Source organism: Schistocerca americana, chromosome 3 (assembly GCF_021461395.2).
Source record: "Schistocerca americana isolate TAMUIC-IGC-003095 chromosome 3, iqSchAmer2.1, whole genome shotgun sequence".
NCBI lineage: Eukaryota > Metazoa > Arthropoda > Insecta > Orthoptera > Acrididae > Schistocerca > Schistocerca americana.
In genome coordinates this window covers 515,431,353-515,442,238 of record NC_060121.1, presented here as the reverse complement: position 1 = coordinate 515,442,238, position 10,886 = coordinate 515,431,353, and the positions used below count along the sequence as shown (strand labels likewise).

The 10,886-nt window shown below is 42.7% G+C and overlaps 2 non-coding genes across 2 annotated transcripts; one reads left to right on the top strand and one right to left on the bottom strand.

Annotated features, from left to right (window-relative positions):
* Positions 1–9,961: 9,961 nt before the first annotated feature.
* Positions 9,962–10,036, bottom strand: Trnat-ugu. The gene has a single exon. It is a non-coding gene; the product is annotated as a tRNA-Thr (tRNA).
* Positions 10,037–10,327: 291 nt separating this feature from the next.
* Positions 10,328–10,402, top strand: Trnat-ugu. The gene has a single exon. It is a non-coding gene; the product is annotated as a tRNA-Thr (tRNA).
* The last annotated feature ends 484 nt before the right edge of the window (positions 10,403–10,886 follow it).

The following is a 10,886-nucleotide window of genomic DNA, read 5'->3' as shown; positions in this document are numbered from 1 at the left end:
CAATTCTTTGTCGAACATCGTCACAGACGATGCAACATGGGTTCATCACATTGAACCGGAAACCAAACGGCAATCCATGGAGTAGCGCCACACCATTTCTCCTCCGAAGAAAAAGTTCAAAGCAACACTCTCAGCAGGTAAAGTCATGGCGACGATCTTCTGGGAGTCTAAAGGGGTTATTCTTTTTGATGTCTTCCTCGTGATGCAGCGACCAACTCTGAAGTGTATTGTGCTATGCTCAGAAGACGACCTCAGCGTGTTTGTCGCCAGAAAAATGCAAAGGAACCTCTCCTCCTCAATAGCAACACAAGTCTGCGCACCCGAGAGGAGCTCACAAAACTTCATTTGATTGTTCTTCCTCATCCACCCTACAGCCCGGATCTGCCATGTGTTGGGTCCAAGTACAGTACGTGCATGATGGAGAGATTATTTACGCAACAAGACGTTGGCTCCGACGTCGATCATTAGGGTGGTACGATGCGTGGATACATGGCCTCTCAGTAAGGTGGCGTAAAGCAGTCGTATTGAACGGAGATTATGTTGAAACATAGCGTTTTGTTACAAAGACAGTGAGAAATGACATGGTGTATTGGAATCCTGAATGAAACCATCCTACTTTAAAAAAAAAAAAAGCTTTGCATTACTTATCGAACGTCCCTCATAGTTGTTAGTTTTACGGTTTCGCCTTGAAATGCTGGTTAGCTCCATGAAGCGTAACTTTTACGGAGTACATCTCTTACAGGCCTTCCAAAGGCTCATTTCCTACAGCCTAAGGAAGCGCTACCAACCTCCACGTGACTTTCATATTACACTGCTTATGGCGAAAGGGAATGAACACAATAATTCAAATGGCTCTGAGCACTATGGAACTTAACTTCTGAGCTAATCAGTCCCCTAGAACTTAGAACTACCTAAACCTAACTAACCTAGGGACATCACACACATCCATGTCCGAGGCAGGATTCGAACCTGCGACCGTAGCGGTCGCGCGGTTCCAGACTGTAGCGCCTAGAACCGCTCGGCCACTCCGGCCGGCCAACACAATAGCCGAGCCTTCGCTATCAAAGGAGGAAGGAAGGGAGGAAGGAGGGAAGACAATGGTGTAAAGTCTCGCCGACATCAGTGACATTAGGGACGGAGCACAAGTTCGGATCGTTTCAAGGATGGGGAAGGAAATCGACTGTGCTCTTCCAAAGGAGCCATCCCGGCATTTGCCTGGAGCGATGTAGGGAAATCGGGAAAAACCTGAATCTGGATGAACGGACGCGAACTTTTACCTTCATCCCATACTCATTTTGCCAAGGTTCTTTAGAGTATGCTGAACAAATTTCTTTGGGAACCCCTTAAAGTTCCTCCATATGGTGCCGATCTCTCCCCATGCGATTTCCATATTTTTAAAGCCCAGAAGAAAGACATTCATGGCCTTCGATTAGCTTCAGACGAAAAGATAGAATCATGGTTATGCAGGAAACGCCAGACATTTTCCAAATAGGCATTGAGTATCTTGGCTCACACGGGAATAAATGTATTAATAGTTACTGCGACTACTTTTGAAATAGCAAACAATTTGCTTACTTCTTCAGTCTGTCTTGTTTTCATTTGGCTGCCGCTTATAATAGAACCCTAACACGTTATCCTCGACGGCGAATCTTCATCAGGGACAAGGATATCGTCAGGAGTGTCCCAGGGAAATGTGATTGGACAGCTCTTGTTTTCTGTATATACATGAATGATCTGACGGATAGGGTGACTAGCAGTCTGCCATTGTTGTAGATGACGCTGTAGTATACGGGAAAGTATCATCGTTGAGTAACTGTAGAAGAATACAGGATACGTAAATAGAACTGCTATTTGGTGTGATGAACGACAGATTGCTTTGAATGTAGAAAAACGTAAGTTAATGCAAGTGATATGGAAAACAGTCATGTACGTTCGAACACAGTATTAGTGTCTGGTGCTTGATACATTCATGGGGATTAAATGTCTACGGATAACGTTGTAAAGCCAAACTAAATGGAACGAGCACGTAAGGACGTTAATGAGGAAGGTGAACGACCGACTTCAGTTAATTAGGAGAATTTGAAGAAAGTATCGCTCTTCTACAAGGAAGGCCGCTTGTAGAACACTTGGGTGACACATTTGCGGCCAACTGCAGAACGATTTTACCCCCGTCAACGTGCATTTCACGTAAGGAAGTGAGAGAAATGAGGGCTCGCAAGGAGGCATATAGATAATCGTTTTTGTCTCGCTCCATTTGCGAGTGGAGTAGGAAAGAAAATGTGTAGCAGTGGTGACATGGTACGTTCCGCTCGGTTTTTCTCTGTCAGCCAATCATGGCAAACGAACCATGAGGTCTCGTGCTTTACTGTTCCGTCACGCGAACTCATAAACGCCACGGAATGAACAAACACTAAAAGCATGAAACGTCTCACATTCGGAAATGAAAACATAAAAAACATTGAGCGTGGCGCGACCGTAACGTAAACCGTCCTATAGATCTCTCCAAAACGCTCTATTTTTAGTACTGTTTGTTGTAATAAAATGTCGGAAAACATGACGTCAGTGGCTAAATATTCTATCTATAAATCTTATCTTGGAGTTATCGTTTGACGTTCTTTAGTAGTTTATTATGAAAAGGAAAGGAGCTACAATCTGCAGACTTTTTATAGTCTCCTGGCGGCACGGCTCTGATCGATAAATGTTGCAGCGTTCTCCAGTATTGAAACCACGAGCAGCGCCTGCGCTAGACGGAGGATATTTCGTTCTTCTGATGGATGACTCAATGAATACTCCTAAATAGACGAGAACATCCGACATTCAAATATCTGTGTCCAGTCATTCTGCTTTAAAACTACACTAAGAGTTTCAACATTCTTTACTTGAAGTTAATGTATAATAAATTTGTAACAATAGTGAAATCTATAATATCTCCGCCCCCCAGATTTCTTGGATGGGTTCTGGGAAACTGCAGTGTCTCTGTAAAGTACGACCAGTCCTCGAGTATTGCTCCAGCGTAAATGGGAATCCTTGGAGGGAAGACGACGTAGTTCTTGAGAAACCCTGCTGGGTAAATTTAGAGCCCTGCATTCGAAGTACTTATGGGACATGAACCTTCGAGACAGTGGAGTCGTCCTGTAAACTGGGTCTGTAAACTGTTGTTGTTGTTGTGGTCTTCAGTCCTCAGGCTGGTTTGATGCAGCTCTCCATGCTACTCTATCCTGTGCAAGCTTCTTCATCTCCCAGTACCTACTCCAACCTACATCCTTCTGAATCTGCTTAGTGTATTCATCTCTTGGTCTCCCTCTACGATTTTTACCCTCCACACTGCCCTCCAATGCTAAATTTGTGATCCCTTGATGCCTCAGAACATGTCTTACCAACCGATCCCTTCTTCTACTCAAGTTATGCCACAAGCTTCTCTTCTCCCCAATCCTATTCAATACCTCCTCATTAGTTACGTGATCTACCCACCTAATCTTCAACATTCTTCTGTAGCACCACATTTCGAAAGCTTCTATTCTCTTCTTGTCCAAACTATTTATTGTCCACGTTTCACTTCCATACATGGCTACACTCCATACAAATACTTTCAGAAACGACTTCCTGACACTTAAATCTATACTCGATGTTAACAAATTTCTCTTCTTCAGAAATGCTTTCCTTGCCATTGCCAGTCTACATTTTATATCCTCTCTACTTCGACCATCATCAGTTATTTTGCTCCCCAAATAGCAAAACTCCTTTACTACTTTAAGTGTCTCATTTCCTAATCTAATTCCCTCAGCATCACCTGACTTAATTCGACTACATTCCATTATCCTCGTTTTGCTTTTGTTGATGTTCATCTTATACCCTCCTTTCAAGACACTGTCCATTCCGTTCAACTGCTCTTCCAAGTCCATTGCTGTCTCTGACAGAATTACAATGTCATCGGCGAACCTCAAAGTTTTTATTTCTTCTCCATGGATTTTAATACCTACTCCGAATTTTTCTTTTGTTTCCTTTACTGCTTGCTCAATATAGAGATTGAATAACATCGGGGAGAGGCTACAACCCTGTCTCACTCCCTTTTCAACCACTGCTTCCCTTTCATGCCCCTCGACTCTTATAACTGCCATCTGGTTTCTGTACAAATTGTAAATAGCCTTTCGCTCCCTGTATTTTACCCCTGCCACCTTTAGAATTTGAAAGAGAGTATTCCAGTCAACATTGTCAAAAGCTTCCTCTAAGTCTACAAATGCTAGAAACGTGGGTTTGTCTTTCCTTAAACTTCCTTCTAAGATAAGTCGTAAGGTGAGTATTGCCTCACGTGTTCCAACATTTCTGCGGAATCCAAACTGATCTTCCATGACGTCGGCTTCTACCAGTTTTTCCATTCGTCTGTAAAGAATTCGCGTTAGTATTTTGCAGCTGTGACTTATTAAACTGATAGTTCGGTAATTTTCACATCTGTCAACACCTGCTTTCTTTGGGATTGGAATTATTATATTCTTCTTGAAGTCTGAGGGTATTTCGCCTGTCTCGTACATCTTGGTCACCAGATGGTAGAGTTGTCAGGACTGGTTCTCCCAAGGCCGTCAGTAGTTCTAATGGAATGTTGTCTACTCCCGGGGCCTTGTTTCGACTCAGGTCTTTCAGTACTCTGTCAAACTCTTCACGCAGTATCGTATCTCCCATTTCATCTTCATCTACATCCTCTTCCATTTCCATAATATTGTCCTCAAGTACATCGCCCTTGTATAGACCCTCTATATACTCCTTCCACCTTTCTGCTTTCCCCTCTTTGCTTAGAACTGGGTTTCCATCTGAGCTCTTGATATTCATACAAGTGGCTCTCTTTTCTCCAAAGGTCTCCTTAATTTTCCTGTGGGCTGTATCTATCTTACCCCTCATGAGATAAGCCTCTACATCCTTACATTTGTCCTCTAGCCATGCCTGCTTAGCCATTTTGCACTTTCTGTCGATCTCATTTTTGAGACGTCTGTATTCCTTTTTGCCTGCTTCATTTACTGCATTTTTATATTTTCTCCTTTTAATCAATGAAATTCAGTATTTCTTCTGTTACCCAAGGATTTCTATTAGCCCTCGTCTTTTTACCTACTTGATCCTCTGCTGCCTTCACTACGTCATCCCTCAGAGCTACCCATTCGTCTTCTACTGTATATCTTTCCCCCATTCCTGTCAATTGTTCCCTTATGCTCTCCCTGAAACTCTGTACAACCTCTGCTTTAGTCAGTTTATCCAGGTCCCATCTCCTTAAATTCCCACCTTTTTGCAGTTTCTTCAGTTTTAATCTACAGTTCATAACCAATAGATTGTGGTCAGAGACCACATCTGCCCCTCGAAATGTCCTACAATTTAAAACCTGGTTCCTAAATCTCTGTCTTACCATTATATAATCTATCTGATACCTTTTAGTATACCTCAACATATTTTCGCGAAAAGAGCGTCTTCTGCCATCCAAGAAGTTCCAACTAAGCTCAAAAAGCATTTCCGTAGAACTCTCGCAGCGATAGAACCTGCTGGAAACACAACCAGCGGCATGCCTCTGAATTGCTTCGAAGTTCCTGTGACCATCATCACCATGTACTGTACTGCACGCAAAACTTACTGTCTCAGTTTATCAAGGTGTTCAAAAATGGTTCAAATGGCTCTGAGCACTATGGGACTCAACTGCTGAGGTCATTAGTCCCCTAGAACTTAGAACTAGTTAAACCTAACTAACCTAAGGACATCACAAACATCCATGCCCGAGGCAGGATTCGAACCTGCGACCGTAGCGGTCTTGCGGTTCCAGACTGCAGCGCCTTTAACCGCACGGCCACTTCGGCCGGCTAATCAAGGTGTCTTACAACAACAACTATCTAGCGACAGAGCTCAGTCAGAGTTGCAGTGTTTTACCCCTACAGAAAATACAATTCTTACTCTTATAAAGAGACCCAGATGCCAAGATGATACGATGAGCGCTAGCATACACGCTGTCGTCCAGGAAGTAGACAACAGTAGACCACTGTGGACTTCTCTGTGACGCTCGTACGCAACTGGTAGATAACTGTCTGCGTTGGGTCGTGTGGCCCCTGAATACTGTATAAGCTGACGGGTACAGTCACACTACAGTTCAGAGCAAGTAACGTGCTTTGTGCAGTACTGCGTCCACGTTGACGTCCTGTGGCAGATCTGGCGCCATTCATGAGCTTGAGCAGAACTATGAGCGCAGATTTTTTTTTTCAAAGGTCCGATGGGTCTATGAAGTGGAAACCACTGTGAAAATCAAAAATGTTTTATATGTAAGCTTTAGCTACACCTTCCAGCTATTTCTCTCCACAGTTGCCGCTCTGACTTAAACATTTGTGGTAGCGTTGTATGTAGTGTTTCCTTTCCTCCGATGTGCATTTTCGCGTCTTTAATAAGACAGTAAAATGTTATCGAAGTAAGTAGGGATTGGCAAAATTATATCAATACATCTAAGTATCGATGTTGCTTCTAAGTAGTATCGATATCTACAGCCGTCCTGAAATCCCAAGTAGATGGATTAATCGATAATTAATACTGAGTATTAAAAGCGAAATTTTTATCGTCTATCTTTTCTTGATCGAGAGGTACTATAGTTCATCAAATTACTTGCCCATCCCAACTACTACCATTCTTTGCAATCTGATAGAAAATGTCTTCAATAGGCTTAATTAAATTTGATATTCAGTCCACAAATGAGCACCAAATTCGAAAATGAATGTATGAGTACTGTATATTCAGAATGCTTGTTGCTTCCACGTGTCATTTCTGCAATTGTTAATGATTGGTACAAGGTGCAAAATGTTTACACTTTTTGACAGCACTGTATGAGAATGATGAAAATTATTACTTGCCTCTCCCAACTATGAGGCAGAATGTACCCTTCTCTAACCCTCTTGTTGCCTGGATCAAGAAAAGATAGACGCACTGTAAAAGTAATGGCCACTCGGTACAAAAGTCGCACATATTACTGCATTTGTATTTAATGGAAATGAACTCTGTTGCCTCAAATGTTTAGTCATCATTTCACGCCTGTTTTGTCAGAAATTGCTTAACAACACGTAATATGCCAACCTCTTCTGTTTCGTTCGAAACTGTGGCTTCCTTAGTAAACTTGATTGTGTCCAATAACAGAAGTAGACTGATAGGGAACATATTAAACAAAGCGTTCTGTTAGTGTCCGTCTTTGATGATTATTGATGTCATTACTTAGTTTTTTTTGTAAATCAGTGATTTTACGGAACATTTTGCGTCTTTTATTGCTTAGTGTTAGATGTAATAAGGCACATGTCAGTTTTTAAATGTTGGTTCATCAGTTCTGTGACCTCGATCAGTTTTTTAAAAACTCTTAAGTATTGAAAGATCTACCGAGGCATCGAAATATCGATACTTTCGTCAGGATAATATCGTTACCTCGTATAAATATCGATACAATATCTACCGATGTTTTTATAAATTTAAATTATCCCAGGAAGAAAGGCCAATTCACGTTGCCATCAAGAAAAGAAAACATGTAGTTATGAACATTAGAAAGCATTGAACTTTTCACTGTTCTTGTGGCATAAAAGGATTCTGCAAGAGGTTCTTTCTTTACTTTCGTGAGTTTTGCTACAGGACTAGAAGTCGTCATTGGGAAGCAGCAAACTTGGTGACACAAAACTGTGTTATTGTTGACCATTAATGTAGAGAATTAGTTTGCTTGATAATGATAATCACAATCCGAATTCCTTAAAGTCATAGAGTGCGCGTTTGGCTTACAAATATTGAAATGTGAGAATGGTGGCACGCTTACAGCGTGACAACTTCAGCTGATTTGAAAAGTCAAAAAAATATACAAAATATTTCATTTTACAGGAAACTCAACTACCAAAATAAAGTCGTAAATAACTTTAAATTCTAAGATGGCAAGAACTATGCCCCTTACATGAAGTCATTATAGATCACCGAACGAACATTGAGCGAACAGTAGGGCTGAACAAAAATGATTGACAAGGCACAATGCATCTTGTAGAGGGTATAGTATGGACGTATTGGAATAAGTAATGTTGGGTGATGGTTTTAAAGTAATTCACGTGACATGAAAACTTTGTGGAAACGCATCGATTTACTGGAGGCTAGTTTATCCCAGGGAAGTATTCAGAGTTGACCACGGCTGGGTGGCAGCATGCAGCTGGGGAACGGCAAAGGGAAGCGACAATAGGCAGCTTAGCGTGGCTCAAACTCTGAGAAAGCGGCCTCCAGCTGCCTTAAGATGAGTGACAGTGAGAGGGTGGTTGACCCCATGCTGGTGTACTGGGAAGCAGACAGAGAACTTGTACGCCTGCTGATAAATGTCTGTCGTCACGTTTTCAGTGAAACATGTGAGAAAGCAGTGCAAAGCTATGGTGGAGTAGTCAACAGAGGCCGAAATATGTATGTTCGTGACTATAGAAACTTCACGCTGAATTCACGGTCCGCAGGATCTGAAGTAACTCAGGTGAAGAGCGACAGAATGAAATATGCCAGCCTCCGATGGGAATGTAGGACCAAGGAATTTGAAGTACTCTCCTGGGAGTCAGAATTTCGGAAAAATTCACGGTCCGCAGGATCTGAAGTAACTCAGGTGAAGAGCGACAGAATGAAATATGCCAGCCTCCGATGGGAATGTAGGACCAAGGAATTTGAAGTACTCTCCTGGGAGTCAGAATTTCGGAAAAATTGGTGTTTTATGCAGATGCTAACCTTGATGGGTGGCCTTGGAGGAGCTAAATAGCAGAAGTTGAAAGGAAGGGAAATTTTGTGGGAATTTGTTCACTTCCCAGAGCAGGCATTGGTCGGCACTGGGAAGCGACGCATAATTAACGTGACTTGCACTGCAGCTGGCATAAGTGATTTTGCTGGAGGGGAAACTGAAGCGAAGAGCAGACTGACAGAAGTCTCCATAGGGGTTTTTCTGTTCCCAGTTTGCCTAGAGTGTGGACATGGCGTTCTTTACTCAGCTCACCTGAGAGAGAGAGTGAGCATCTCTGCAGTTTAGGACTTAGCAAACGGAACGATTGAGCTTGGAGATAAAAAGTTTTCATTCAGCTATGTACTGAGCAAGATAGCTAGGAGTGAACAGATGAGTGCAGCCATGCAGCACCACGAGGCTGGCTGACATCCGCACAACGATGACGCCCCGCTACGCTGCCCCGTGCCAGCTTGAGTTAGGCCACTGATTAATTTGTTTCATCACGTCAGCATAGTTTCCATGAGTGTTTCATGGGCCGTATATTGTAGGATTCTTCTCGCACTTCGCATTACGCCTGGCTCAGTCGATAGGAATTAATTTTGATTTATCGTGCTTTACTCCACGTAAACGCAATTTATTCCCACTGCCTGTTAGGAGAGTCATGTAATGTGATGATTGAAGGCCGTGAGCTAAAATAAATTTGTGCTAATCGACTGCATCTGTTTTCAGTCAAGTAGTTTAAATACCAAGTCACTTTATTAATTAATTTTATGTTCAACATTTGCATCTGGTGTTCAATAGCTGAATATAACACCAATGTGCACCCCTTTTTAATTAAAAGGGATCAATTCTGAATCAATTAATGTCAACACTGCACTGCAGTTCAATCAGGAGTCACAGGGCCTTATTACTTTCTTTGCATTATCTGATATTGCGGTAGTGTTGCACTCTCTGTTGATCTGTTAGACAATTAGCTGGGGTGAACACACGCCAAAACCAGATAAGTGATGGGTGGGGTGTTGCAAAATATGTTATTACGGTATTTCACAACTTCCCAGCAGCGCGGCTCGAAGAACAAGAATATCAGTTCTAACTATATATGACGGTAGTATCTGTTCCCGAAAGAGCAGTTACCGTGGATGACCATGCAGCTTTGCTAGAAATGAAATGATAATTAAATAGACACCCTAGCTGCAAGCAGGCGTTTATACACTTCATTGGGGACATGTTGAAAATGTGTGCCCCGACCGGGACTCGAACCCGGGATCTCCTGCTTACATGGCAGACGCTCTATCCATCTGAGCCACCGCGGGCGCAGAGGATAGTGCGTCTGCAGGGACTTATCCCTTGCACGCTCCCTGTGAGATCCACATTCCCAACATGAGTTAAAAATATAGGTTCCCGGCCTTTGATCTTCTTGTGCGAACGCACACGCTATGCCCGAACTCGTACGGGACTTGGTAGATTAATCTGCCACGAGTAATGAGTATGATGGGCAAACATCTATTAGGCGCACTACGAATGTAGTGGTGTGGACATGTTGGGAATGTGGATTTCACGGGGAGCGTGCAAGGGATAAGTCCCTGCAGACGCACTATCCTCTGTGCCCGCGGTGGCTCAGATGGATAGAGCGTCTGCCATGTAAGCAGGAGATCCCGGGTTCGAGTCTCGGTCGGGGCACACATTTTCAACATGTCCCCAATGAAGTGTATCAACGCCTGCTTGCAGCTAGGGTGTATATTTAATTATCATTTCATTTAATATCAGTTCTCTTATTTTTTTACAAAAAAAAGCTCGAAAATTTCATAGATAACTGAGACACCAAAACAATGTTAACACTATGAGAGATAATCTTACCACTAATGTACTTGAAACACAATGACTTGTTACCTGTACCAACTCTCTAATACCCTTGTCGTAGAAGGCAGTCGGCTATACTTTCCGCCAGTTCTTCACGCTGGTCTGTGTGTTGTTGCCTGTGTCAAAATTTTGTCCTCATAGCTATCAGATCGTTGAGCAAAGAGAAGAAAATCAGAGAGAGACAAGTGTGGGTTGTGTTGTGGATGATCAAACACTTCCCATCGGAAACTCTGCACTGACTTCCTTGTTGCAGCTGGCTGAGCGGTTCTAGGCGCTACAGTCAGGAACCGCTGCGGTCGCATGT